The sequence below is a fragment of the Macaca thibetana genome, chromosome 1 (assembly GCF_024542745.1).
Source record: "Macaca thibetana thibetana isolate TM-01 chromosome 1, ASM2454274v1, whole genome shotgun sequence".
NCBI classification, from domain to species: Eukaryota; Metazoa; Chordata; class Mammalia; order Primates; family Cercopithecidae; genus Macaca; species Macaca thibetana.
In genome coordinates this window covers 92715369-92741201 of record NC_065578.1, presented here as the reverse complement: position 1 = coordinate 92741201, position 25833 = coordinate 92715369, and the positions used below count along the sequence as shown (strand labels likewise).

The 25833-nt window shown below is 39.2% G+C and overlaps 1 long non-coding RNA gene across 2 annotated transcripts; it reads left to right on the top strand.

Annotated features, from left to right (window-relative positions):
• Positions 1–6872: 6872 nt before the first annotated feature.
• Positions 6873–24784, top strand: LOC126964234 (uncharacterized). Of its 2 annotated transcripts, none has more exons than XR_007729333.1 (3): positions 6873–12342; positions 20080–20197; positions 24412–24784. It is a non-coding gene; the product is annotated as an uncharacterized LOC126964234 (long non-coding RNA). The 2 variants fall into 2 exon arrangements; XR_007729334.1 differs by lacking the exon at positions 6873–12342 and adding an exon at positions 15781–18044.
• The last annotated feature ends 1049 nt before the right edge of the window (positions 24785–25833 follow it).

Below are 25833 nucleotides of genomic sequence, written 5' to 3'. Positions count from 1 at the left end.
TCAATTTTTTGGAAGGAATTTTGTCAATAGGTATCAAAAGCCAGAATAATGTACCTGACCTTTGATTTAAGAGAAGTTTATCCTAAGAAAATAAAATATGTGGCTGGGTGCAGTGGCTCATGCCTGTAATCCCAGCACTTTGGGAGGCCAAGATGGGTGGATCATGTGAGGTCAGGAGTTCAAGACCAGCCTGGCCAACATGGTGAAACTGCATCTCTACAAAAATACAAAAAAAAAAAAAAAAATAGCCAGGTGTGGTGGTGGGCCCCTCTATCCCAGCTACTCAGGAGGCTGAGGCAAGAGAATCACTTGAACCTGGGAGGCAGAGGTTGCAGTGAGCCGAGATTGTGCCACTGTACTCCAACCTGGGTGACAGAGTGAGACTCCGGCTCAAAAAAAAAAAAAAACACACACAAAAATGTGCATGAAGATTTAGTTACAAGGTTGTTCACTGCAGAATTATGTTAATAGCAGAAAAACTGAAAACTGTCTAAATATTTATCTCATTGCTTCCTGTGGAAGAGAGCCTTAAATGTGTCCATGGATACCAAGTGACAATAGCATTACAGTTACTGCTCCAAGAACCATAATCTCTGAGTGTTTGTTTGTAGGTGACCATTCCATGCTGTCTCTACAGCCATCAGATGTTGAGTACCTGCTATGTGCCTTATCCTGTTCTAGAATTTTGACATATATTATTTCATTTAATCAATCCTGCAAGGTGGATGTGAATATGTAAATAAGCAGAGGCTCAGTGAGCTTAAGGAACTTGTTTAAGGTCAAACAGCAAATAAGTAACATGGTTAGCTTTCAACTCAGTTGTGTCCAGTTCTTCCCACGCTGCTTCATGCAGAGTGGAACACGTTGCTAAGGAGAGAGCAGTGTGCACATCACAGGTGACTCTTGATAAACAACTGCCTCACCAGAGAGATTGGTGGAGACAATGCCTAGCCCTCAGGATTCATCAGGGTGTTTGTTTATCAAGAGTAGAAACCAACTTTGAACTATTTTAGGTAGAAAAGGGGACACATAAGAAAATAGCAGCATCTCACAAAGCTAAGGCAGGAATGCAAGCAGCCAGGCATCAAAAGAGCTGACACTGAAATGGAAATATCAGCAGGAACTCAGAGAGCTTACTTTGTTTCTCACTTCATTTTTTTCTGCAGCATCTGGGTTTCTCAGTTATTTAAGCCATATGGCAGCTGGCAGATGGCAGCAACAGCTTTCATATTTACTTTTTACAGTTCCAACCACATGGAAAGACATTCTCTCTCTGCTCCTATCCCCACTTCCAGATTCCTTGGGAAGGGACTCTGCTTAGCTTGAGTCAGCAGCCTATTTCCAGTCCAGTCACTGGCCAGAGGGAGGATGGGGGACATTGTACACGGCTCTGCCATAGCTGAGGGGACCAGTTAATGGGTTCTTTGTGAGCCATCAAGATATTCCAAAAAGTGTCTAGAAGATACTTTTCCATGTGACTCTGGACTGACCTAGTTCTCCCCTCCACCACGATTTCTTGATTGTAGTTCTCAAGAATAATTTAAAAATATGCTGGGAATGCACTATCATTAGAGAGGAACTGCCTGAAACAGCCTGGGCCTTGTGCTGGGCCAGTCAGGGATGTGATTTTCTGCAGTTACACAGATATACTTTCTTGATGTATCTCTTGACCTTGAAACTCAGACTAAAAGGGAATTGAGAGAAGTATTATTTTTTTTTGTTTTTGTCTGTGACAATTGTTGCTACAAAAATAAGCAATTATCTTTCTCTACAAGTAACAATGACGAAGTTTGTCCAAAAGAATTTATTTCACCCCCTTAACATCTTGCTCAACTGATTTGATGGTAACAAATTTAAATGCTAATAAATGGACTGATTCAAATAATCTATCACTAAAAAATATAGATGTATATTCTGATATTTGTAGTACTGCTTATTGACAAGTAGCAAGGGTTTGTTTGTTTGTTTGTTGTTTTCCCCAGAAACATCTGGTTTGCTTGTAATGCACATTAGCCATAGATTGCACTGGAAGAAAGGCAGAGAAGGATAGAAAAGACTCAGGCAGGGACAAAGCTGGGATAGCATTTCCAGTATATCAAAATAAGGCCAGTTCTTTTTATTAAATCTCAAAAGTACTCTATTTGGAGAATATACAAAAATAATTCATTTGGAAAATTACACCAACAATTAATAGCTTGTGTGGCCTCAACTAGTATGACATAAAGTAATACAATCTTAAAACCTTGAGCTACTGTAATCTGGAAGGATACTTAATAATGTTACACAGGAAGTTATGTGGCAACTATTTTCTGTCCAATGGGGAGAAGGAGTTTACAGCTTAGATTCTATAGACAGTCCTCGATTTAAGATGGTTTGATTAAGTTTTTGAATTTACAATGTTGCAAAAGCAAAATGCAATCAGTAGAAGCCATGCTTCTAGTAATCATACAATCATTTTGTTTTTCACTTTTAGTGTAAAATTAAATAAATTACATGAGATATTCAAAACTTTATTATAAAATAGGCTTTATGTTAGATGATTTTGCCCAAATGTAGGCAATGTAAGTGTTCTGAGCATGTCTAAGGTAGTCTAGGCTAAGCTGTGATGTTTGGTAGGTTAGTTGTATTAAATACACTTTCGACTTACGGACATTTTCAACTTATTTTGGGTTTATTGGGACTTCTCCCTATCATAAGTTGAGAAGCATCTGTAATTTGTAAATTATTCTTTTATATAAAAAGATTTAAAAGATCTTTCTCCTCTTCACATTATGGAAAGAACACTTTGGAGAGAGAGAGACAAAGGCCATGCCCCAGTAATAAGCAGAAGGCATTTGCAGAAATAATTAAATTCTAGTTAGAAATGCCATTGATAAGAAATTGGCACATAAGGTAAAATTTAGGTTTCAGTTTAAATGTCCCTTCCTCCAGGAAGCCTTTTATTATCTTCTTGGACTAGCTTTGAAGCTCCTGCTCTGAACTTTCATAGAGTTTCCAGATTGTATGGGACATATTTATAGTAATTAATAGATTATACATTATTTATTTGAAATTCAAATTTGACTGAGCATCCTATATTTTATCTAACAATCCTACCTATATTTCATCTTTTCTTTTTAAGCACCTACTAAATTTCATTGTGATTGCTTATTTAAGAGAGTAAGCTCTGTAAGGTCAGGGTCTATGTCTATCTGGCTTACATTTGTATTTTTTTTTTTTTTTTTTTTTTGAGATGGAGTCTCCCTTTGTCTCCCAAGCTGGGGTGCAGTGGTACCATCTCGGCTCACTGCAACCTCTGCCTCCCGGGTTCAAGCAATTCTCTTGCCTCAGCCTCTTGAGTAGCTGGGACTACAGGCGTGTGCCACCCCGCCTGGCTAATTTTTATTTTTGTATTTTTAGTGGAGATGGGGTTTCACGGTGTTAGCCAGGATGGTCTCGATCTCCTGACCTCGTGATCCGCCCACCTCAGCCTCCCAAAGTTCTGGGATTACAGGCGTGAGCCACCACGACTGGCCTGTCAGATTTTTAAAAATATATTTATACATCATGTAATTTCAAGTACTCAAACTTTGTTTATGCTCTTCTCTTTCCCTAAATAGAATTTCCTTTCATCTCTGGTAAAAGTCAACTCTAACTACTGCATCTCCCAGCTGAACAGGTAACCATGTTCACTGGACCTGCTTTAAATATATATTCCTTAATGCTGCCCATAGCCAGACTATGCTTCCTTAGTCCATTCACTCTTCCACTACCTCTTGCCTTTTCTTTCCTCAAGCTTTCAAGAACTCCTCCCTCATCCTCATTCTCAGCAGATGATCTTGTTTCCTATTTCACTGTAAAAGGAGAAGCCATGGGCTGGGCGCAGTGGCTCATTCCTAAAATCCCAGCACTTTGGGAGGCTGAGGTGGGCAGATCACCTGAGGCTGGGAGTTTGAGACTAGCCTGACCAACATAGAGAAACCCCGTTGCTACTAAAAATATAAAATTAGCCAGGCATGTTGGCGGGTGCCTGCAATCCCAGCTACTCAGGAGGCTGAGGCAGGAGAACTGAGACCAGGAGGAAGAGGTTGCGGTGAGCCGAGATCACACCATTACACTCCAGCCTGGGCAACAAGAGCGAAACTGTCTCAAAAAACAACAACAACAACAAAAAAAAAGCCATAAGAAGGAAATTGGCACAAAAAGGACAGCCCATCATGTTCTTTTTGGGCCTAATTCTCTTCACCCATTTTCCCTGTTCCCCAACTCTTACTAGACCCCAGGCCATTTTGTTGCTAATCTGTTGGGCCAAAGGAAAAAAGTAATGGAGAACTAATGAAAATAATAATATGTTTGTTATATTTGTAATGTATTTCAAATAACTGATACCGTGCTTCCAGAAGATTTTTCTAACAGTGTTTGCAAGCTATAAAATAGTGTTTTCACTTAGAAAAGGCCAGATATAGTGGTTCATGCCTGTAATCCCAGCACTTTGAGAGGCCGAGGTGAGTGAATCACTTAAGGTCAGGAGTTTGAGACCAACCTGGCCAACACGGCCAAATCCTGCTTATACTAAAAATACGAAAATGAGCCAGGCATGCTGGTACATGCCTGTAATCCCAGCTACTTGGGAGGCTGAGGCAGGAGAATTGCTTGAACCTGGGAGGCAGAGGTTGCAGTGAGCCAAGATCCTGCCATTGCACTCCAGCCTGGGCAACTCCATCTCAAAAAAAAAAAAAAAAAAAAAAAAAAAAAAAAAAAAAGGCAGAATTACCATTCTCATCCAGCTTAATCTGTAATAGCCTCAGAACCCTAAGAGTGCTCTGAGGTCTACCCAAATCCTCTCCTAGGCCTACCAAATAGTCTCCTTTCTAAGATAAGATACTACATTAATGCTCATTTAAGCAGTGGCTTTCACACTTTTGTTGTTTATTTCCCACAATAAGAAATATATTTTACATCAAGACAGTTCAAACACATACAGTCACATTTATGACTGAAACAAAAGTTCACGAGACCATAGTTATCTTTATGATATGCAATGATGAGTCAAAGCTCCTAATTTGGAAGATACTACATTAAAGAATAATTAGAGGAAGCATAGGCTAAGCTAGGTGCGGTGGCTCATGCCTCTAATAGACAAAAATCTTTAAGATTCCACATATAGCTAGATGAACATTAGTTTGGAACCTCCTCAACTATAACTCCCCACCCTCCACATACACACAAAAAGGAGTGTCCACATGCATGATGAAGCTGCTTGACTATGAATAAATGACTCATATGACTATTTGTCTAAGTGGTAAAAAGCAAAGTTAATGTAGGAACAAGTAAGGTAAAATCAAGTAGGGGAAGGGAACAGCTCCTCCCTGCTGTTCTTTTTTGTTCTCTACCAGCATAAACACTGCTATCCAAGTAGCCTCTGCATTACAGAGGGCTGAAAATTAAGTCCTGAATTGGGGAAAGGGACTAGATGGATTCGATGGTTTCTAAGTTACTTTTAAATCTTAAAACTTTATTCTCTCAATATATATTTACTGATTGCTTAATACATACCAGGCACCATGCCAGGAGATAAGGATCCAATAGTGAATAAGAGAAACAGTGCTGATGCTTTTGGAAAGCTCATATTCAAGCTGGGGAGACAAACAACATACAAGTAAGTAAATACAATGAAATTAATGATGTGAAGGAAGTAACAAAGCCCAATGGTAGAGAATAATAGGGGTAACCTACTACTATTCTTATCTGTTATTATTAATTACTACCATTACTATTATGGTAGGGGTTTGACTGTATGCTGTGTCAAATGGGCAGCCATCAAAAGTATTTAAACAAGGAAGTGACATGATATGGTTTTAAAAGAACACTATATTGTGTGGAGAATGTTTGGAGGTGGAAAGAATAAAAGTAGGAAAATTAGGAGTCTAGGCAAGACATGATAGGGATTGGATTATGGTGGTGACAAACTAAAATCCTGTTTTGTTTGCAATTAATAGACAATGAAAAAGTATTTCTGAATATTGACTTGAAAATCTTGCTTATTTTGCCTCCAAAGCATACATTTTTTTCCCATATTTGCTAAATCATTTAAATCCAAGGGTTCCAAACTTTTTTTTTTTTTTTTTTTTTTTTTTTTTTTTTTTTTTTTTTTTTTTTTTTTTGCACACAGTATGCTAGTGGTGGTTGCTTTTAATATCCCAGAGCTCCGTAGTCAAGAGAGTGTAGGAGTTGGTTGGGGTGGAAGGACTGGCATAAGTTGAGACTAGTGGAAAGAAGCTGGTGCCAAGTTGTTGTGCAGAATAGGGCATAGGTGCATACTATAGCTCCCTGGGAATTCTGTGAAGCTTGGGACAGTGTTAAATATTCTGTATGGACAAGGCCCACCTTAGTCAAACAGGGGAAAAGAAAGATATATAATCTACAAGTTCACTTTGGAAAGTCATAGGTATCAGGGTAAGAGAGTATTATTTGCATGAGGGTCTCAAAGCTTCTTGGAAGAAATGATACAAGAATTTGGAGTGATGATTATTACCCTAGGATACCATGATTGTATTTCCTAAACCAAATAAGAGGAGACTTTTTTTTTTTTTTTTTTTTTTTGAGACGGAGTCTCGCTCTGTCACCCAGGCTGGAGTGCAGTGGCCGGATTTCAGCTCACTGCAAGCTCCGCCTCCCGGGTTCACGCCATTCTCCTGCCTCAGCCTCCGGAGTAGCTGGGACTACAGGCGCCCGCCACCTCACCCGGCTAGTTTTTTGTATTTTTTTTAGTAGAGACGGGGTTTCACCGGGTTAGCCAGGATGGTCTCGATCTCCTGACCTTGTGATCCGCCCGTCTCGGCCTCCCAAAGTGCTGGGATTACAGGCTTGAGCCACCGCGCCCGGCCAAGAGGAGACTTTTTCTAGCCATATTGGGTGAAAGTGAATGGGGCTGCCTGGGAGGGCAGGAAATTCATCTTAAAGTTGCAGAAAACTAAGATATGTGGCTAGTGTTAGGACAGCAGCTGTCTGCATGTGATGAATTATTTGTTATGATACAGATTAATGTTTCTCTGGCCTAGTCTCTGAGAAAACTTAAGTCTTTAACAAAGAACTGAAGAAAAGCTTAAAGAAAAAGACTGCCTCTTGGAGGATTAAATTGAGTTAGCCTAAGGGCCAACTTTCAGCTAAGAGAGCTGTTATAATCAGCAGAAGGAAGGAGGTAGGAATCCCTCTCCCTACCCCACCCCTATCAACTTTGAGTAGAGCCCCAGCAGGAGCAGGGGGAGAACTGGTGCAGAGTCCTGGCTGGAGCCTTGGCAGAAGGCTGAGAACGCTCCCAGGGCTGGGAGGCCACTTGGGACCCATGAAAATGGAAGAAACCTCACATGTTGGTTGTCCTTATAAAGAACGGACAGGGTGGGAACTTGTTATCCATGTACTCAAAATCCCCAAGTGTGGCCTCGGAAAATAAAGGTTACATTGGGTGAGTTGGTGTAACAATTGCTGTATCCCAAAACAAGCTGTAGAATCTTTGGAGATTCACAAGAATTAATTAAACTGATATTAGTCTAGAAATGGTTTATATCCAGATTCTGCTTGGATCCAAGAAAACAGTTTCCCTAAACTTCCAGCCCCCAGTTTGCAAGAGAACAGTCACAGACACACATTCGAAGTGATACTGTGTTCTTTCCTCCTACACAAGTAGTTGAACAAATGTGGACAACTCTAAAAATAAGTTCTCTAATCAAGATTCCAGATCGGGAGCAGGCTAAAAGAGGTCTAAGCAATGTTTTCATTTCTTATTGCTCTTGATGGGTTCTTGGTGAGAGGCTTATTCTTAAAAAGCCCATTTGTAGGCTAGGAGCAAAGAAGCTATAGGAATTTACCTGCTTGCTGACCAGTTACTGATGCATGTCCATGTCCATTCTGGTTCTTAAGCCACACTTGTAAACAGCATATAGGCTTTTGTAAAAAGGCAAGTCAAAAGCTTTCATGAAGATATTGACATGCTATATCATGTATAAACATATTTGTCTCTTTGAAATGTCTCAGGAATGAATCATACATGTTGCTTTCCACTTTTGGAATATACTGAAACTGGTTCAGCATGTCCAGCAGGTTGGTCTGGCTTCCAAAACTTGTTTGGTTATGTGTTTGGCTAATGCAAAAGTAATTGTGGTTTTTACCATTACTTTCAATGCCATTACTTTTGCACCAACCTGATATATTTGTGCATTTCTTTAAGGAAAAATAATTAACCATGCTCTTACCTGTCAGAAGTAGTTCTTAGCTTAGTTGCTATTTTCATCACCTTCATAAATTCACATCTAGTTCACAGCAACATTCTAGAGGAGTGGTATATGTGAGCCAATAGAAACCACCTCATTAGAAAGTGTTAAAAAAAAAAGTAATTTTAAGAAACACCATTCAAAATTTGAGTAAGAAAATTAATTTTGCAGCACAGATATACCTTGAGTAGAACTTATTGTTCAAATATAAAAAATGACCAATACATGTAAGAAAAATATACTTATTTAATTCTTGCAAAACACATAGATTTTGCTGATAGGAAAAAGAGAAGCATGGATATAAGGGCATAAATTGCATGCTTTCAGAACACACAGGCTCTATTGATGAGAAACAGAGATGTGTGGATATGGATGCGTGAAGGGACTCACTAAGGCTATAATGAAGGGCCGTGAGGAAAGAAAGCGTTGACATTTGTGCTTTCCTGGTCCTTGACCCTGTGTTATCAAGACCAGATATAGCAGATCTTATAAGGAGGGTGGGAAACAAAACCAGTGGATTGAGATAATTCAATTCCAGGCCAAGAATGTAAAAGACGTGAGATTGGTGTTTTTGAAAGCCAGTGCTACCTAAAAGGGTAAAAATTCAAACTGTTTGTTCCATAAAATTACTTTTTAAGAAATGATAATTAGAATTGAAACAACAAAACTCCCAACTACTGGTATTTTACAAGTACAACTTTTAAAGGAAGAGTCTAGAATAATTCATTACTCTTCTTAAAACCCTGTCCCACCTGTTTCTCATTATCAGCCACTTTATGTCCCAAATCACAGAGAAAAGGGGCTCTTCCTTCTTTTTCCCACCTTCTTCTTCTTTTTTTTTTTATTGAGACGGAGTCTTGCTCTAATGCCTAGTCTGGAGTGCAGTGGCGCAGTCTTGGCTCACTACAACCTCCACCTCCCAGGTTCAAGAGATTCTCCTACCTCAGCCTCCTGAGTAGCTGGGCTTACAGGCGTGCACCACCACGCCTGGCTAATTTTTGCATTTTTAGTTGAGATGGAGTTTCACCATATTCGCCAGGCTGGTCTCCAACTCCTGACCTGAAGTAATCCTTCTGCCTCAGCCTCTTAAAGTGCTGGGATTACGGGCGTGAGCCACCGTGCCCTGCCTTTCCCACCTTCTTTTAACCTCCTTCCAGAAGAAAGAAATAGCCAATTTAAACAAACATCTATTATGTGTCACTTTTGTTGTCTATGATGTTCAGAGTACTGGAGAATGAGCTGTAAATAAGACAGACAGCAATTGCGCCCCCCCAGGAGTTGACGTTCTAATGAGGGATGACAGCCAATAAACATATAGAAAAAAATGAATAAGAACTTCAGGTGCTGATCAACATTATGAAGCTATAATAGGGTATTGTGAGAAAAGTGACTCAGGGAGATGGGATACTGCATTAGCTGTGATAGTCAGGAAAGGCCTGAGAAAGTGACATCTCATTCACTTTATCACCTAAATCAGGAGTCCTCAACCCCCAGGCCACAGACCCATACAAGTCTGTTGCCTGTTAGGAACTGGGCTGCACAGCAGGAGGTGAGCAGCATGTGAACGCAAAGTTTCATCTGTATTTACAGCCATTCCCCACCACTTGCATTACTACCTGAGCTCTGCCTCCTGTCAGATCAGCAGTGGCGTTACATTCTCATAGGAGGGCAAACCCTGTTGTGAAATGTGCATTCAAGGGATCTAGGTTGCACAATCCTTATGAGAATCCAATGCCTGATGATCTGTCACTGTCTACCATCACTCCCAGATGGGACTTTCTAGTTGCAACAGGTTTAGGGTTTCCACTGATTCTATATTATGGTGGGTTGTATAATTATTTCATTATATATTACAATGCAATAATAATATACATAAAGTGCACAATAAATGTAATATGCTTGAATCATCCCAAAACCATCCCCCACAACCCTAGTCCATGGAAAAATTGCCTTCCATGAAGCCGTTTCCTCATGCCGAAAAGGTTGGGGACTGCTAATCCAAGTGATAAAAAGAAGGAAGCACATGAGATCCAGGGGAGCTCTCCAAGCAGAATGAGCAATAGGTGGGATGGCCTGAAACATGAACAAACTTGGTGTGTTCATGGGACAGAGTATCAGAGTGGTTGGAGCTCAATAAACAAGGGGAAGAGTGGAGAGAGATGAAGTCAGAGACCCAGATGGTGCAAGATTTGGAGAGCCTCATAGACTCTGATGAGAAGTTTGTTGATTATTCTGATGCAATGGGAAATCTTTAGATAATTTTAAGCAGGGAAATTATGTTCTTTGATTTACACTTTAGAAAGATGACTCTGGCTGCTATGTTGATAGAGGAAGGGCAATGAGGAATGAAGAGTGCAGCCACAGAGATCAGTGAGAAGTGATGATGGCACTGACCTAGATTGGAAGAGTAGAGATGGAAAGAAGTGGTTAGGTTCAGGATATATTTTGGAAGTTGGAGCTAATAGAACCTACTGATGAATTGGAAGTAGATACTGATGGATTGAATGTGCTGTGTGAGGAAAAGAGAAGGGACAAATAGGGCTCCTAGGTATTTGTCCTGAGCAACTGAGTATATACTTTACTAGGACCAGAAAGGCTCAGGGGAAGCAGACTTGGGGTGTAATAGAAATCCGATAGCTTGGTTTTGGCCATGTTAAATTTGAGTTGCTTATTAGACATCCAAGTGATATGCTGAGTAGATAGTTGGATATATAAGTTCTGGAGCTCAGGCAAGAGCTTGGGTCTAGAGATATACACTTGAAAGGTATCAGTATATAAAGTTCTTTGAAGCAATGGGTCTAGACGAGATCACCTAGGGACACAATATAGAAGGGATATCCAATCTTTTGACTTCCCTGGGCCATGTTGGAAGAAGAAGAATTGTCTTGGGTCACACGTAAAATACACTAACACTAACAATAGCTGATGAGCTACACACACACACATATACACACACAATATCTCATAATGTTTTAGGAAAGTTTACAAATTTGTTTTGGGCTACATTCAAAGCCATCCTGGGCTGCATAGCATTCCCTGCACTTGGATAGAAAGAGAGGAGCTGAGGACCAGAGTTCTGCATACTCCAACATTTAGCAGTATTCTCTCTTCATGTCCAAGGCAAATCTTTTATTATATTCTCTGATCTTATCCAATTCACCCTTTCTGTAGCAGATTAAAAATGACTGTAAATTCTTTGACACACCTACCAAGAGGTGGGGTCTAATTCTCTTTCCCTTGAATATGGGCTGAGTCAGTAAGGCCAGTCAGTGACTTGACCAATGGAATTAATCAGAAGTGACATTCTGGGACTCAAGAGATGAGGTCATAAGAAGACTTATACTAGTAGTTTCTGCCCAGGAAATTTGGAATATCCTCTCTGGAAGCCAGAACCATCATGTAAGAAGGCCAGTCACCCTGAGAATACCCTGGAAAGACCATCTGTAGGTGCTCTTGTTGACATTCTTAGTTGAGCCCAACCTTCCAGTCACTCCTGCCAAGACATCAGACATGTGAATGAAGCAATCTTGGAATTTTCAGACTAACCCATCTACCAGCAAACCTGGCAAGTAACCACATAGGATATCATGTGGGATAGAGATATTGCCCAGCTGAGCCCTGCTGAAATGTCTGGCACCTCAAATCATGAGATATAATAAAATGGGTAAGTTTGGGATAATTTGTTATATAGCAGTAGAAAACTGAAAACACCTTCCCTCTTTCTCTGGGAGCTTATTTTATAATCAATTCTCATCCCTTCTGGTTTATGCTACCTTCTCAACGCACACATTATTTTATTAATAACTTTTCCTTCCTTCCTGGTTCTTTTTTCTCCACCTGCAAGCATGCTCAGTCTTTTCTACCTTGTTAAAAACTTTCTTTAAACTTCAGCTCCCATTCATTCTTAAACCTACTGCAAAATCTTTTTCCTTTAACACACCCCTAAATTGATCTCACTGAGTTTACCAATATCTAATTGACAAAACCATCAGATATTTTTCTGTCCTTATATTTAACTGTATCTGGTTTCAGAAGTTCTCATCATGATACTTTAAGGATGAGGAGAGCTGATGTGGCTGGCCTGAGAAATAAGGTAAGAACCAGAACTAATCTGCACAGTCAGGGACTTCGTTTTTTTTAGGCCTGAGTTTCTTTAGCTGAGACTTGAGAAGCACCTCAAAATCAGAGTTCCTGAAGACAAGGTGGATACAGAGTGAATGAAACAGGTAGGACAGAGCCGGATAGGGGAGAGGAAAATACTAACCATGAGAAATTCCTTGATAGAGAATTTTGGTCCAGCATTTGAGGAACAGCAGGATCAAACTCCTGAAAATAGAGTAATAGACTATCAAAAAGAAGGGTAGGCTTAGATTAGTGTGGAGAACAGTCAGGAGAAAGCCCTTAACCATGTTCTTAAATTTTATTTTCCTTATGAATCAATTGGAAAAGTTTTGTTAAAGATACTGATTATCTTGCCTTGCCTAATAAATTCTGGGGTTGGATTGACAATTTTTTATTCAAATAAACACCCTGGGTCATTCTGATACAGGTAATCTTCAGGCCAGACTTTGAGAAACATCATCCTCAAGAAAGAGGAAGGGCTTGGCTAGGGCATTGTGGAATGGGGCCATTTGGTCATTTCTTCTTTACCTAATTAGTTAACTCATTAGTTTGCTCATGATTCCACAGTCTAGGCTGGGCTCAGCTGGGACACTGGGAGGCTGAACTGAGTTTCTCTCTTTCTCCATGTAGTTTCAGGGCTTCTTCCTCTTTATATGGCCTCCATATGTGGCACTTTCCATGTGGTCTCTGCAGCAGAGTAGCCAAACTTTCTACATGTGGCTCGGAGCTTCAAATAGCACAAAAATGGAAGCTGCCAGGCCTCCTTAAAGTTGAGGCCTGGAATTGGCACTGTGTCACTTTTGCTACATGCCACTTGTTGAAGCAAGTCACAAGTCTAGCCCATATTTAAAGGAAAAGCGCCGTGCAGGTGTGGGAACACTGTGGGACGTGGTTCACTAAGGCGCCATAATTTAACGGGGTAGCAGAGAAAATAGCAGAAGAAAAAAATAAGATAAAGCTGGGTTTGTTGGGAGTAGAGATGTATAAGGTTAATATATATAATAAGCACAACCACAAGGCATGCTCAGTTTTTAAAGGTGAACCACAAATTAGGCTCTGAGTTTCCTAGTAGCCAGGAAAACCAGTTAGGATTAAATAAATTAATAAAGAATTAACATTTATTATGGGTAGTTTGCAAATCTTTTTCCCATTTTGTGGGCAATCACTTCACATTATTATTTGTCTCCTTTGCTGTGCAGAAGCTTTTTAGCTTGATGTAATCTCAGTTGACAACTTTTCTTTGGTTCCCTGTATTTTTGAGGCCACAAAAATCTTCCCAGACCAATATCTTGGAGCATTTCCCCAAGGTTTTGTTTTAGTAGTTTCATAGTTTCAGGTTTTACATTTAAGTATTTACTCCATTTTGATTTTATTTTTATATATGGTAAGAGATAGGGGTCTAGTTTATTCTTCTGCATATGGTTATCAAGTTTTCCCAGCACTATTTATTAGAGACTATCCTCTCCCCATTGTATGTTCTTGGTGCCTTTGTGGAAAAAGGTTGGCTGTAAATGTGTGGATTTATATCTTGGCTCTCTATTTTTTTTTTTTTTTTTTGAGATGGAATCTCACTCTGTCTCCCAGGCTAGGATGCAGTGGTGCGATCTCGGCTCACTGCAACCTCCGCCTCCCGGGTTCCAGTGATTCTCCCACCTCAGCCTCTTGAGTAGCTAGGATTATAGGTGTGGACAGCCATGCCCAGCTAATTTTTTGTATTTTTAGTAGAGACGGGGTTTCACCGTGTTAGCCAGGCTGATCTCGAACTCCTGACCTCAAGTGATCCACCAGCCTCAGCCTCCCAAATTGCTGGATTACAGGCATGAGCCACTGTGCCCGGCCCTTGGCTCTCTATTCTGTTCCATTGGTCTATGTGTCTGTTTTTATGTTAGTACTATGCTGTTTTGGTTACTATAACTTTGTAGTATACTTTGAGTCAGGTAGTGTGATGCCTCCAGTTTTGTTCTTTTTGCTTAGGATTGCTTTGGCTATTCGGGCTCTTTTGTGGTTCCATATGAATTTTAGGATAGTTTTTTCTATTTCTGTGAAGAATGTTATTGGTATTTTGGTAGAGATTACATTGAATCTGTACATTGCTTTGGGTTTTATTGTCATTTTAACAACATTAACTCTTCCAATCAATGAGCAAGGAATATCCTTTTTTTTTTTTGTCCTCTTTAATTTCTTTCATCAGTGTTTTATAAGTTTTCCTTGTATTGATCTTTCCCTTCTTGGTTAAATTGTTTCCTAGGTATTTTATGTTCTTTGTAGCTGTTATAAATGGAATTGCTTTCTTGATTTCTTTTTCAGATATTTTTTTGCTCCTGGCATTTATAAATGCTACTGATTTTTGTATGTGGATTTTGTATCCTGCAGCTTACACTGATTTCGTTGATCAGTTCTAAGAGTTTTTTTGGTGAAGTCTTTCTAAGTATAAAATCATGTCATCTATGAATAAGGCTAATTTGACTTCTTCTTTTCCAATTTGAATGTACTTTCTTCCTCTTGTCTAACTGCTGTAGCCAGGACTGCCAGGATGATACTGAATGAAAATGGTAAAAGTGGGCATCCTTGTTTTTCCTCCAATTCTCAGAGGAAAGGCATCCAATTTTTGCTTGAGGCTAAGGCAGGAGGATCACTTGAGCCCAAGAGTTTGAGGTTATACGTGAGCTATGATCACACCACTGCACTTCAGCCTGGGCAACAGAGTAAGACCCTGTCTCAACCACTCAGTCAATCATATGGTTTTTGTTCTTGGTTCTTTTCATGTGATTTATCACTTTTATAGATTTGGATATGTTGAACCATCATTGCATCCCTGGAATAAATCCAAGTTGATCATGATGAATTATCTTCTTAATATGTTGTTGAATTCAGTTTACTATAATACTATAATAGTTTGTTGAGGACTTTTGCATCTGTGTTGGTCAGGGATATTGGCCTGTTGTTTTCTTTTTTTGTTATGTCTTTGTCTAGTTTTGGTATCAGTGTAATGCTGGTCTCGTATAATGAATTTGAAAGTATTTCCTCCTCTTTGGAGCTTGCAGTGAGCTGAGATCGCACCACTGCACTCCAGCCTAAGTGACAGAGCGAGATTCCATCTAAAAGAGAAAAAAAGAAAGTATTTCCTCCTCTTCAGTTTTTTAAAATACTTTGAGTAGAACTGGTATTTGTTCTTCTTTAACTGTTTGGTGGAATTCAGCAGTGAATCCCTCAGCTCTTGGACTTTTCTTCACTGGGAGACTTTATTACTGCTTTAACCTCATTGTTTGTTATTGGTCCATTAAAGTTTTCTATTTCTTCATGGTACAATCCTGGTAGATTGTATCTAAGAATTTATCCCATTTTGTCTAAATTTTCCAATTTGTTAGCATATACTTGTTCATAATAGTCTCTAATGAGTCTTTGTACTTCCGTGGTCTCAGTTCTTATGTCTCCTTTTCATTTGTGAGTTTATTTGAGTCTTTTCTCTTTTTTGTTAGTCTAGCTAAAGGTTTGTCAATTTTATCCTTTTTTTTTGAGACAGAGTCTCACACTGTTGCCCAGGCTGGAGTGCAATTGCACGAGGCTCACTGCAATTTCTGCCTCCTGGGTTCATGCGATTCTCCTGCCTCAGCCTCCTGAGTAGCTGGGATTACAGGCGCACACCACCACACCCGGCTAATTTTTTTGTATTTTTAGTAGAGACAGGGTTTCACTATGTTGGCCAGACTGGTCTTGAACTCCTGACCTCGTGATCTGCCTGCCTCGGCTTCCTAAAGTGCTGGGATTACAGGCGTGAGCCACCACTCCCAGCGCTATCTTTAAAAAAAAAAAATTTTCATTTCATTGATCTTCTGTATTTTTTAGTCTTAATTTCATTTACTTATTCTCCAATCTTTAGTATTTCTTTCCTTCTACTAATTTTGGGCTTGGTTTTTTCTTGCTTTTCTAGTCCTTTGAGGAGCATAGTTAGGTTGTTTATTTGAAGTCTTTCTATTTTTCTGATATATTTGTTTGTTGCTATAAATGTATCTCTTTGTACTGCTTTTGGTGTCTCCCATAGATTTTAATATGTTGAATTTCCATTTTCATTGCTTCAAGAAATTTTTAAATTTCTTTCTTAATTTCTTCATTGACTCATTATTTGTTCAGGAACATGTTGTTTAATTTCCATGTGTTTGTGTATTTCCAAGGTTCCTCTTATTATTGGTTTCTAGTTTTATTCCCTTGTGGTCAGAATAAATACTTCAAGGCTGGGAGCAGTGGCTCATGCCTGTAATCCTAACACTTGGGGAGACCGAGGTGGGTGGATCATTTGAGTTCAAGAGTTTGAGACCAGCTTGGACAACATGGTGAAACCCCATTTCTACTAAAAATACAAAAAAAAAAATAGCTGGGCGTGGTAGTGCATGCCTGTAGTCCCAGCTACTCAGGAGGCCGAGGCACGGGAATCGCTTGAACCTGGGAGGTGGAGCTGCAGTGAGCCATGATCATGCCACTGCACTCCATCCAGCCTGGGCAACAGAGTGAGACAATGTCTCAAAAAAAAAAAAAAAAAAAAGAAAGAAAGAAAAGAAAAAAAAACGATGTAATTTATACTACTTTGAATTTGTTGAGACTTGTTTTGTGGGCTAAGATATGTTCTAATCTGGAGAATGTTCCATGTGCTGATGAAAAGAATGTGTATTCTGTAGCAATTGAGTGAAATGTTTTGTAAATGTTAGTTAAGCCTATTTGGTCTAGTATGTAATTTAACTCTGATGTTTCTTTGTTGATTTTCTGTCTGCATGATCTGTCCATTACTGAGAATGGGGTGTTGAAGTCCCCTGTTATTATCATATTGCAGTCTATCTCTCCCTTTAGATCTCTTAACGTTTGCTTTTTAGACTTAGGAGCTCCAGTGGTAGGTGCATAGATATTTATAACTGTTATATCCTCTTGCCGAATTGACCCCTTTGTCATTGTATAGTGACTTTGTCTCTTTTTACAGTCTTTGATTTGTAGTCTGTTTTATCTTTTAAGTATAGCTACTCCTGCTCTTTTTTGGTTTTCATTTACATGTAATATCTGTTTTCCACCCCTTCACTTTCAGTCTATGTGTGTCTTTATAGGTGAAGTTGTGTTTCTTTTAAGCAGAATATAGTTGGGGCTTGTTTCTTTATCCATTCAGCCACTCTATGCCTTTTAATTGGAGAATTGAGTCCATTTACATTCAGTGTTATTATTGATAAAGACTTACTATTGCCAATTTATTACTTGTTTTGTAAACCCTCTCTTCCCTTCTTATGGTTTTCCTTTGTGGGTAAATGATTTTCTCTGGCAACATGTTTTAATGTGTTGCCTTTTATTTCTAATGAATCTGTTATAGGTTTTTGTCTTGTGGCTACCATGAGGCTTCCAAGAAAACATCTTATAGATACAACAAAAGTTATTTTAAAGGGATTATAATTTATCTTAAGTCACAAAAAATACTGATCGACAGAAAAACAAAACCTCAAAATTTAACTCCATCCCCCCTACATTTTAACTTTGTTTTCTCTATTTACATATTTTTATATTGTCTGTCTCTTAACAGGTTGCTGTAGCTACCTTCTGCATATGAATATCCAGTTTTCCCAGCACCACTTATTAAATAGACTGTCTTTTCCTCAGTGTATGTTCTTGGCACCATCATTGAAAATGAATTCATTGTAGGTGTGTGGGTTTGTTTCTGGGTTCTCTATTCTGTTCAATTGGTTTATGTGTCTGTTTTTATGCCAGTACCATGTCATTTTAGTTACCAGAGCTCTGTAGTATAATTTGAAACCAGGTCATGTGATTCCTCCAGTTTTGTGTTATTAGGATAGCTTTGGCTATTCTGAATCTTTTGTGTTTCCATACAAATTTTAGAATTTTTTTTTTCTATTTATGTGAAGAATGTCATTGGTATTTTGATAAGGATTGCATTGAATCTGTAGATTGCCTTGGGTAGTATGGACATTTTAACAATATTGATTCTTCCAATCCATGAACATGGAATACCTTTCCCTTTTTTGGTGTCCACTTCAATTTCTTTCATCAGTCTTTTATAGTTTTCATTATAGAGATCTTTCACTTCTTGGGTTAACTCCTACGTATTTGATTTGATTTGTGGCTATTGTAAATGGGATGACTTTTTTTTTTTGGCGGGGGGATGGGGGACGGAGTTTCATTCTTGGCCACCAGGCTGGAGTGCAATGGCGCAATCTCGGCTCACTGCAACCTCCGCCTCCCAGGTTCAAGCAATTCTGCTGTCTCAGCCTCCTGAGTAGCTGGAATTACAGGTGCCCGCCACCACGCCTGGCTAATTTTTGTATTTTTAGTAGAGACACAGTTTCACCACGTTGGTCAGGCTGGTCTTGAACTCCTGACCTCAGATGATCTGCCCACCTCGGCCTCCCAAAGTGCTGGGATTACAGGTACAAGCCACAACTCCCGGCAAGGGATTACTTTTTTAATCTCTTTTTAAGATTTTTCACTGTTGGCATATAGAAATCCTACTAATTTTTGTATGTTGATTTTGTATCCTGGAACTTTACTGAATTTGTTTATAACTTGTTTATTTGTTTATAATAGTTTTTTGGTGGACTCTTTCAGTTTTTCCAAATATAAGATCATATCATCGGCAAACAAGGACAGTTTGATTTCTTCTATTCCAATTTGGATGCCCTTTATTTCTTTCTCTTGTCTGATTGCTCTAGTTAGGACTTCCAGTACTATGTTGAATAACAGTGGTGAAAGTGGGCATCCTTGTTGTGTTCCAGATCTTAGAGAAAAGGCTTTCAGTTTTTCACCATTCAGTTTGATACTAGCTGTGGCAGCTTCCATGAGAATCACGCAGTTTGAAGAAGCATTTCACTGAAAACATAGGAATTGCTATTCTGGAAAGATAAAACAATTGTCCACAATCCTAAAGAAGAAGTGAACACAGTAATTAAATCCGTGTTATTCTGGGTCTAAAGCTTATATTCTTTTTTTTTTTTTTTTGAGACGGAGTCTTGCTCTGTCGCCCAGGCTGGAGTGCAGTGGCCGGATCTCAGCTCACTGCAAGCTCCGCCTCCCGGGTTTACGCCATTCTCCTGCCTCAGCCTCCGGAGTAGCTGGGACTACAGGCGCCCGCCACCTCGCCTGGCTAGTTTTTTGTATTTTTTAGTAGAGATGGGCTTTCACTGTGTTAGCCAGGATGGTCTCGATCTCCTGACCTTGTGATCCGCCCGTCTCGGCCTCCCAAAGTGCTGGGATTACAGGCTTGAGCCACTGCGCCCGGCCCCTAAAGCTTATATTCTTAATTACTATATTATCCCATCTTAAAATTTTAATTGGAAACTACAAATCTACATATTATAATTAATAAAGTTGAACACACATGATGAAGTGTGAAAAGAAGTAAAAAACAGATGTATGAAATGATTCCATGATTACTAATGTGCTTATGTTTCAAGGAGTTTTCACAACCCAACAAAACTTACCCTCTCTGGGGCCTTTCTAAAAACAAACCAACAACAACAGAAAGCTCATTCTCTGTTTTTCCACCTGCTGTTATCTGCTCCACAAAACAAAAATGCATCTTATTCACCTTAGAATCCGCAGGTACTTGGTAGAGGCTCAAAAAATGTTTACTTAGTAAAACCAAAATGTCTTCCAAAAAATAACAATAGTTGTTTTCTTTTTCTTTTCTTTCTTTCTTTTTTTTTTTTTTTTTTGGATACAGAAACCCACTCTGTCACCCACGCTGGAGTGCAATGGCACGATCTCGGCTCACTGCAACCTCTGCCTCCTGAGTTTAAGTGATTCTCCTGCCTCAGCCTCCCGAGTTGCTGGAATTACAAGTGCCCACCACCATGCCCGGCTAATTTTTCTATTTTTAGTAGAGACGGGGTTCTGCCATGTTGACCTTGCTGGTCTCGAACTCTTGGCCTCAAGTGATCTGCCCACCTCAGCCTCCCAAAATGCTGAGATTACAGGCATGAACCACCACGCCTGGCCAAGTAACAATATTTCTAGATATAATACCTCAGAACTCAGCACAGAAAGATATAAAAGGATAAAAAAATTATAGTCATATAATGGAATAAAATGAAATGTAAAGCAATAAAAAGGAATGGACAACTGATACATGTAACAATATGGATGAATCTCAAAAGCAATATCAAAAGATCAAAAGGGTATATATTACATGATTTCATTCTGGAAAAGGCGAAACTATAGGGACAGAAAACAAGTCAGTGGTAGGCATTGCAGGGGGGCAAGTGATTTATTACAAAGAGGCATGAGGAAACTTTAGGGTGACATAAATGTTCTATGTCTTTATATGGTCGTGGGTACATGACTGTATACCTTTGAAAGAGGTATATCTAAAAGGGGTGAGTTTTACTGTGTATAAATTATACCTCAATGAACCTGACTAAAAAAATAAAAGAAGATATAAAGATCCTAATATAACACTGTTTGTTAATTTACTTAAAATACACCTATTAATTTTGAAGTAAATATCAGAGAATTTCATAGAAGCTATAAAAGCAATTGTCCTGCCATTATCACAGTCAAATAATCATTTAACTATAGCATTTCAAAGATACAGTTAATTCTAACTATTTATTTGCTATTGTTTTTGTGAAGAACATTTTGTACCTGAAAAGGAGGCGAGAAATGAGATAATGGACTTTAATTTGGGAGAAATACATAGAGCTAGGAAATGGAAAGGAGTAAAAAAATGAGCTTTCTTCTATGAAAGGTACTTAAGGGCTGGGCGCAGTGGCTCATGCCTGTAACTCCAACACTTTGGGAAGTGGAGATGGGCACGTCAAGTAAGCTCAGGAGTTCAAGACCAACATAGGCAAAATGGCAAACTCCATTTATAGAAAAAATACAAAAATTAGCCCGGTGTGGTGGTGTGTGCCTGTAGTCCCATTTACTTGGGGGACTGAGGTGGGAGGACAACTTGAGCCCAGGAAGAGGAGGTTGTAGTGAGCCAAGATTGTGCTACTGCACTCCAGCTTGGATGACAGAATGAGACGCTGTCTCAAAAAAAAGAAAAGAAAAGGTACTTAATATCTTCAAATATTCAAGATTTGAATGAGAAAAATGTGATTTTAGGTCAGGTGTATATAAAAAGTATCTAGCAATTCAAATTCATAGCTGCTTATCTTCATGGACCGTTTCCTTGTTTGGTTATCTCTGTCACGGTTCATATCACACCGAGGGTTGTTACGTGCTGGCTTTCACATCTTCCTGTTCATTCACTCATTCACTAGACTTTTCACTCATTTAATTATTGTTTTCAAACATCTCTGTGTGCCAGACACTGAAGTAGAGATGCAACAGTGAGTAAAACCCATGAGATCCCTGCCCTTTCATTACATTTAATGAGAAGAGAGACAAAAAAAAAAAGTTGATACTTTCAGATTATGTTAAGTGTTATGAAGAAATAAAACAGGATAATGGGGCTCAAAATGACTTTGCATGTGAGAGATAGGTGGATGGAATATTTTAGATAGAATGGTGAAGGGATCTGAGGAGACAATTTGTACTGACAGCTCTGGGAAGTAAACGAAGAGAAGGAGCCAGCCATGGGAAGAGTTCCAGCCATAGGAAACAATAAGAGCAAAAGCCTGAGACAGAAATGCATTTGACATTAAATGAGAGGGCTGTAAAGCAGGCCTGTGTGGCCAGGGTACAGTGAACAAGGGGAGAATGGTAGGAAAGCTGTGCAGGTCTTAGAGACTTTGGAAAAGAGCTTCAGTTTTTTCTAAGAGTGATGGAAAATTATCATAGGGTTTTAAGTAGCACAGAGATGTGGTGGTTTTTTTTTTTTTTTTTTTTTTTTTTTTTTTTTTTTTTTTTTTTTTAAAGGCTCTCTGGCTTCTCTAATAGTGGACAAGAGGATAAACCTGGAAAATAATTAGATGGCCACTGCAGTCATCCAAGCAAGACATGATGACTTGGACTAGGGTGGTAGCTGTCACAGTGGTGAGAAGAGGTTTGATTCAGGTTCTTTTTTACATATGAGGCTGAAAAGACTTGCTGATGGATTGGTTTGGGTGTGGTTGGTGAGAAGAAGTACTGGGTGAGTACTGGGGATGCTTTATTCAAAATGTACGAAACTGGGAAAGGAGAAAATTCTGGAAAGACCAATAATTTTTCTCAGTCTTGTTACGTTTTAGATGGCTTAAGAAATACAGGTGGAGATGTGAGAAGGCAATTAAATATTCAAGGAGATCGGGGCTTGAGTAAAGGAAGAAGTAAACAAGAAGAAACACCAATGAAATAGGAGAAAAATTGAAAGCATATGGTTACAGAAGCCAACTACAGAATGGATTTTAAATAGGAGGAAATGGTCACCTCTGCCAAATTTACAGAGTGATCAGATTAGAGAGGACTGAGAATTGACATGATCTTTGGCAAGATCAAAGTCACTGGTGACAGATCTGGTAAACATTATTTCAGCAGATACAATGAACATATGATTGGAGTGGGTTGAACAGAGAAAGAGAAGTTAGAAAGTAGAAAGAGCAAGTATAGGCAACTCTTGATAAGCTTTACTGTGAAGGCATGCCGAGATACAGGGCAGAAGCCTGCAAGGATGGGGAGTCTAGAGAGAGTTTAGTCAAGCAGGATAATAATAAGGCATGATGCAGAAAAGAGGACACGAGTGGCAGGAGTGAAATCCTCAAATAGTCAGGAGGGCATGGGATCCAGAGCCCCGGAAAGGACAACCTCATTGTGAAAGGAGGGAGAACAATGTATTCAGGTTCAGATAGGTTGGTAGATTTGATAGTGGGAAGATATAATTACTGCCTGAGGCTTCTGTTCTTGCAGTGAAGTGTAAATTGAGATCACTAGTTGAGAGTGAGGAACGATGAAGTGTTGGAGGTTTGAGGAGAGAGGATATGTGAAATAAATAACTTGGAGAGTCAGAGAAAATGTCATGTTCATATTTGTATCCCAGCATCCTACCACTGCCTGGCACATAGGAGGCACTGAAAAACAGTTTTGAAGAGTGACTGAAAGTAAGAATCCGAAAAGAAAGAACAATGATACACACTTAAAACTTATATCTTAATACAAGAATGATATATTTGTAGAATATATTGGTTTATAAATGGTTTAGCATCTACTTGAATTTACTCAAGAAATTCCAGAATACTAGAGGAAGGAGGCATACCTGCAAAAGGTAATTTAAGACAAGATGATCACTTTACACTTTATTTACAAAACCACCTTTCTCATTAGGCTGATTTTTTCAAGAGTAAGGAGATGCTGTCTTTTCATCTTAATATTCTCAGGACATGCGTTAAACAGTGCCTGGCACAAAATTAAGTGCACAATAATGCTTTTTTGGTTTTTTATTTGTTTGTTTTTGAAACAGGGTCTTGCTCTGTCACCCAGGCAGGGGTACAGTGGTGTGATCACAGTTTACCACAGCCTCAACCTCCTGGGCTTAAGTGATCCACCCCAACCTCTCAAGTAGATGGGACTATAGGCGTGTGCCCCCATACCCAGCTAATTTTATTTTTTGTAGAGATGGGATCTCACTATGTTGCCCAGGCTGGTCTCAAACTCCTGGGCTTAAGCAGTCCTCCTGTATCTCCCAACGTATTAGGATTACAGGCATGAGCCACCACACGGTCCAATAATGCTTTTTTGAATAAATAAATGACTATAATCACATGGAGCTTCTAATCTCCAGAGAATTTACAGGCTGAAACAGAAAAGTCTCCAAAAGAATTTAAATACTTCAGGGATGAAAAGCCGAAATGGATTGATTGTAAAGACAAACAGATGCTTTAGGGACATTTTAAGGGAGTCACAATATACAACCACACATTTCCACAAAACTTTCTTTGTAACATTGTTTCAAGAATAAAAAATAACCTAAATTATTTTGGGTCTTACTGGTGTGGCAATTTTTATATTTGCTTGAGTTTATTGGCTCTTTGACCTTTTCTCTATAGTAGTAATAGATTTTTGTCACTATGCATTATAGTGAACTACATTCCCAGATGCCTTAGAACCACCCATCTTTGTCCCTTTCCTCCTCTAGGAGGGCTCTGAGAGATTTCATTTCTGTCCTGCTGATGAAGTCTACGTTCATTCAGGGCCTGCTGTGGAAGACCAGCCCCAAAGGTGTGTTATACCAAGTTGGCAGATTCTATCTTCATCTAATTCCTAAGTTAGACTTTTCTTACTTTTCTTACTCCTAGAGTTCTGTATAGCATGGCCTTCTTATTTCTTGTAACATTGCTTTTGGGAATAAAATGTTTGAAAAAAGGAATATAAAGAAGAAAAAATGCTGGAGAATATATAAGGGAAAAAGAACAAGTGTTGAAAAACAGAAACAGAGAAAGGGGGGAGAGATAAATCTGACCACTTTAAAGTCAGTCAGTGTACCTACAGACATTCAGTTGATCAATAAAAGAATGGGATAGGCCGGGCGCGGTGGCTCAAGCCTGTAATCCCAGCACTTTGGGAGGCCAAGACGGGCGGATCACGAGGTCAGGAGATCGAGACCACCCTGGCGAACACGGTGAAACCCCGTCTCTACTAAAAAATACAAAAAACTAGCCGGGCGAGGTGGCGGGCGCCTGTGGTCCCAGCTACTCGGGAGGCTGAGGCAGGAGAATGGCGTAAGCCCGGGAGGCGGAGCTTGCAGTGAGCCGAGATCGCCACTGCACTCCAGCCTAGGCGACAGAGCGAGACTCCGTCTCAAAAAAAAAAAAAAAAAGAAAAAAAAAAAGAATGGGATAAACTATGCAATTAAGAAAAAATAATGACAGAGGGGCAGAAAAGACTGGTCATTTTGTCCTGTAATGAAGACCACAGAAGTCATTTTTACATCGGGGTGAAATAATTGTGGCCATAGCTATCTCTGGTCTCATGTTTATACATCACTACAAATCACAAATGAGAAATAATATAAACATATTTACCGAGAACAGTTGGCTTTTCAGATTTAGAAATAGCTCAAAGGGGAAGGAGACATTACTCAGTCATATGTGACTGGCACCCTCTAGTGGCTATTTAGATTTCCTGCATGTGAATCCTAAATGGATTTTGAGGAAAAGACCTTTAGAACAAAAATCTCAATACTCAAGTTATATGTCCTGACATACGGCTTTTTTTCAGTGTGCTTTGGCAGCAGAGCTAAGTTACAAGCGTAGAAATTGGGGAAGATAGATTATTTGTGTGTAACATAATTTAATTATTAAAAATGAGCTACATCGTTGACAAAATGAAATGGCAGCGAGAGAATAGCAAGAAGTCCATTCAAGGGAAGTTTTTTCTACCAATTTGCCATTGTCTTCATTCAACTCTACAGAATTTCCACATGGGAATTTAATTCTGCAAATGAATCGACATGATGCTATTAATTGATATTTACCTATTAATGAACGTACTTGGAAAAATATTATTCAACTAGAAGTCCTTTTCTTATAGTCTAAGACCATCCTTTTATTTATGCTAA